Below are 5104 nucleotides of genomic sequence, written 5' to 3'. Positions count from 1 at the left end.
CACACGTGAGGGATCCCAATTGCTCAATTAAGTGTTTTTGGGATTGGGGAAAATTGCACGGGAATCTGGGGTGGGGACAGCAGAGGGGAGTGGAGAAAAAAGGAGGGGAAGAGTGGATTGGTGTTGGGAAAAAACCTGGCGAGCACTGTGCGTAAAGGGATTCCGTGAGAACCCAGTATCTTTTACTAGAATCACATTCGTGTGCCTTTCTCTCAAAGCCTCGATTCTCATTGGTCGGCTGAGAAATAGTAAAACGGCAGTGCGCTCACGCACGCCCATAGCAGGAGGACGCTGATATTGCGGGGGCTTGTGCGCAAGGCTGTGGTGCTAAGTGCGCTGTACGGATGACACAGTAGGAGGAAAGGGGGTGGGGCCATTCATAAATGATATTGCACTATATTGTTAAATTGCATACATGGACACATTCAATCTGAAGAATCTAGAAAAGGGAGGGCCCTGCGTCGCTTCATGGGCCCTCGGTCAATATGGGAATGACACGTACTACTATCCAAATGACGGCATCCATCTTCTCCAACAGGATTGGAGCCATTCCCTGCCTATGATCCACAATTCAAAGTCCAACAGCACGCCCGACTTGCCCGTGGTCACACTAAATGACATTGAGTGGGCGTCTTGGGCCGAGATGGCTGCTGCCACGCCACATATCCCCCCGCTAACTTTCAGGCCGTGTGGAAATCTGAAAAAGCCTTGGCCGTGCCGAATGCATATGGCGAATCTTTTCTCCTATACCTCCGGCATGGGTCTGTGCATGCACTGAAAGAGGGAGGGGTCTCCTACAGAAAAGTGCCCCTAGCGTCATGTGCAACGCATAGCCCAATTGAGTCACATGTGGAATACATGTCTAGAATATTACACAACTGTCAATAAGATAATTCGTAAATCACAGTCAAAGGCCGATAGGTTACTCGTAGGTCACTCCGCATAAAAAGGGCTTATCATCACGGATAATCAAATCCATACCTGTTGACGGGATGGTGGCAGATGCATTGTCATGCAGGACTTATTAAAGTTTTTTTTATTTATTTTATTTTTTTACACTCAATGAATAAATGACATATGGGGTCACGCTGACCGATGGATCCAATCTGAGAGCGACTTCATAGACGAAAAGAATGAAACCTTTGATTTTAATAGCCTTTGTTATACATTTTCTTACACTGCTGACTTCTGGTAAATTAAACAGGCCTTATGGTGGGATTAAAGTATTTTTTTTATTATAGCCGAGCCCCTCCTCACAGGCCCCTATGGCGGCCCCAGAGCTTAATTTAGGACCACCATGTCAATCTATTGCTTTGGATATTTCATGTAGACGTTGGGTCACATGAACTATTGACGTTCAGCCCAAATTCAGCTCCCAGACCCCCAAGATTGAAAATCTAGGCTGTAGGGTGTGTTTAGTGCACAACACCGACATGCACAGACAGACACAGAATACAGTAACCTATTAAGTTCATTGGCATAATTTAAAATGTGAAATCTGTATTTTAGTCAGTGACTTCTGCAGCATGGGTGGGCACATATAAGGCATAATTTAACGTGATCAATTAAAGACATAGGCTATTTCACAATATTTTAATTTTATTTTGTTGAAAAGATATATTTTCAAGTAAGTGTGTGCATGTGTGTCTGATACCATTGTTATGTAATATGCTGTGAATTTAGACTATGAGCACGGGTGTAAGTTTGAATTTCACAAAGAAAAGAGGTCACAAAGTGAGTTTAGGTGGGTGTAGCCTCCACTACACCCCTGCAATTTGTAAGTGCATGGAGATATGCTTGAGGCAAAAATTGTAGGCTACTGTGTCAGAGCTGTGTTTCCTCATGAATAAGCCTAGGTGTGCATGCTCATGTAAAGCAGGCTACAAAAGGAGCGTTGGTTTTGTGGGTCCTTTAGCCAGTGGCTCAGTCTGGGGCCATGGCTGTCTCAGTAGGTTTACTCCGCTGCTGCTGAACAAACACACCGAGCTGTCTGATTGGTCGGGAAAGCCGTCCAATCAGAGCGCTCCAGACCCGCTCCGTACTACCGCTGCTGGCTCGGCCTCAGCGCGCCCATTCATTGGCTCCCCGGCTCTGCTATTCTATATGAATCAGCGCGCCAATTATGCATTTTTCTTCATGTTTCCTCTGCTAGGCTTTATCACAAACCATAAGAATGAAACGAAATCTGAGCCGGTGACTACATCTGCGATACTTTACATAACCGCTCACACCATCAATACAGGAAGTTTAGCTTTTGTTAGCAGTCTGCAAACTAAGATGGAAAAAAAAGAAATTAGAATAAAAGAGAGTGTTTAAAACAGAGATTCAACACACGGCCCACATCTTAGGCGTCTTATAATTCGTTTTAAGTTTTAACTCTTGAGTCTCTTGAGTCGATTTTGCTCAGTGGCAGATGCATAGTTTTCTTTTTCTTTTTTAATGCACCACTACAACGAGGAATTTATTCAAACTTAGCATTTTCCATTGGCCTAGTTAGGCGCTTACAATTTTTTTGAACGCAGTTTAGTTGACCCGAATGATCTCCACTGCGAGGGAAATAACGAAATGCAAACATAACAACTCTGTGACCGTGCCCCCTCCCTGTGATAGTTTTCTGCACTGGATGTATAGACAGACAAGTCGTAAGAGTGTTTGGCTGGCAGCGAATGAACTAGTGCTTGGGTGCAGCCTTGTGTGTGTGGCTGCAGGCTCTGCAGGAGGAGTGAATGTATCGCTGAGGAATGTACAGAAAGTCTCCCCGCCCCCAGCCTCAGCTCTCCTCACTATGGACAAATTCCATAGGGGCAAACTGACATAAAGTTTCAGACTGGGCTGCATCCTATGTGGGATGATTTCTGCGGTTTATATGAAAAGGGAAAAACCTGGCAAATCGACTTGGCTTTGCATAGTCTGGGAGAGGATATTTCTAGAGAGAGAGAGGGAGAGAGAGCGAGAAAACAGTGTTTAAGTAAAACGCTGCCTATATAGCCCAACTTTGTGCTATTGGCTCCACTCCAAGATATATACAGCCTAGTCTACGTCGCCAAATGCAAGAGTCTTTCCCCCCCTTAGGCTACACTGAATGAAGGGATTCTGTGCTCCGGTGAGATTTCCTAATTTATTTATTTCTTACTAGGCGAATATAGCCGATCTCTTTTGTTTTTTCCACTTGAGTTTTAACCATTAAATCCACTTTGGGTGACCGCTTCGGACAGAATGTATGTAACATCGTTGTGAACGCCATGTTGAGGGGGAATGTTGAGCCTTGCTGCAACATAAAAAAAAAAAAAAAAAACTTTGATGGAAACAATGTCCTTGTCGATGTAATAACAACTTCTATCCACACATATGTTTCTATTTACATCAAGCGGTTTGAGACAGCCTCCCATACAAGTCTTCCAAAAAAGTGAAAGAAGAAAAGTGAAGAGAAAGAAGAAGAAACAACTGGATGTCTTTTTTTGCCTCTTCACATTCCCCTATGGGATGGCACCCCTCATGTCATTAGAAAATGGCGGTTTTATGCCTGCTCAAAACACATGCCAAGGAATCTTTTTAGTGGTAAATATCACACACTTCTCCCAGGCAAATTACTAAAACGATAACAAGAATATTGCAGCTGCTGCCTTTTAAATTTCTCCTAAAAAGGAATAAAGAAATTAGACTTGTTTTTTTTTTTTTTCTAGGTTTCTCGTCGCTCACACCGCTTTTCAAGCCCAAACTCAAATACTGTGATTAGTAAGAAAAAGTTTATTTAATCAAGCCAACAGGCAGCAGTATAGATTGTTTAAATTTCAGGGTATTTTTGAGGGCAGAAATTGTCCCTCCTTGTGTTAGGCCTAATAAAAGTTAGGCAGTTGTTCTCATGCTTGACTGTACCGCCATACAACGTTTTGTGTCACAAGTGGCAGCAACCATCACATCTGATGATATGACTTGTTGAATTCTCTATTTGGCTCTGTAGATTTTGCTTTTGACCTAGTTTTTCAAATTAAAACACCTGAAATTAAAGTGTATTTTCCCCCTCAAGTATTACAGTAGTTTAAGGATTAATTAATTTATTTGCTGCTTGTTATTTTTATTAGATTAAGATGAGCATTTTTGTATTTTTCTGAGCAGTTGGGTGAGATTAACAAAGTGGAGATTTGAGTCCAGAGGCCTGATGAAAGTGGGTATTTCACAGTGGAGTCACATGAATATTTGCTGACTTTGTCACACATTGCAGTTGTGGTCTGGATTGGCCATCTTGGAGCATGTAGCTTAGCCTCTCCTGTAGTCACTGGCCAGCATCTGTGCTCTCCTGCAGGCTTGCTGTTGTTTGCTTGTTGCAACACCTTGATTGATTGGTTACACTGTGACATGTGCTGCAGAAATCCACAGCTCACAGGCACTGCATTTCCCCCCAGTGTCTTTGTCAGGGACATTGTTTTCTACAAAAAGAGAGGCTGATTTGCTGTGCTTCAGGTTTTAATACTTGTAATTTCACATTACATTATGCTTATTTAAAAAAAAAAAAAAAGTGCATGATTTACTGAATCTGGAATGTCTCCTATCACAGGTGGAAAGTTTCAGCAAACTCCTGTTGAAAATATTGCTATTTTCCTTTTGTGGTATTTTGTTAAGACTGACTGAAATAATAGTCTTGGAGTAAATCATCAGCACAGCTAAATTATTTTGGTGATCAGTTTTATCAAAATTATTCAAATTTGTACCTTTTTATATTTGATATGATTCAACAGGTTTCTTGAATCAACAACACTGACGTGGCAAATAACTTCCTCCTCTTTGTTGTTTTTTTGCCCGTTGCAAGAAGATCTGAGATGTAACGTATATGCACATATTGTAGTTTTAAAAGCTTGTATATTGATAAGGAAACAATTTCCTATATCAAAACAAATGCTAGTTCATAAAAAAACAACAATTCAACATAATCAGTAACAACACATTTCTGTTTTAGAACAAAAAATTAAATATATATTGCTGTTGAATTTGGATAAAACACTCAGTTTTCTTTCAGGTACAAATAGATACAAATAATCATAATATTCAAATGTCTTTTTTCACAAAATAACTTATGCTAAATAAGATCTACAACTTTACATGAGGG

This window comes from Myripristis murdjan, chromosome 11 (assembly GCF_902150065.1).
Source record: "Myripristis murdjan chromosome 11, fMyrMur1.1, whole genome shotgun sequence".
In the NCBI taxonomy this organism is placed as follows: domain Eukaryota; kingdom Metazoa; phylum Chordata; class Actinopteri; order Holocentriformes; family Holocentridae; genus Myripristis; species Myripristis murdjan.
This window is presented reverse-complemented; position numbering follows the sequence as displayed.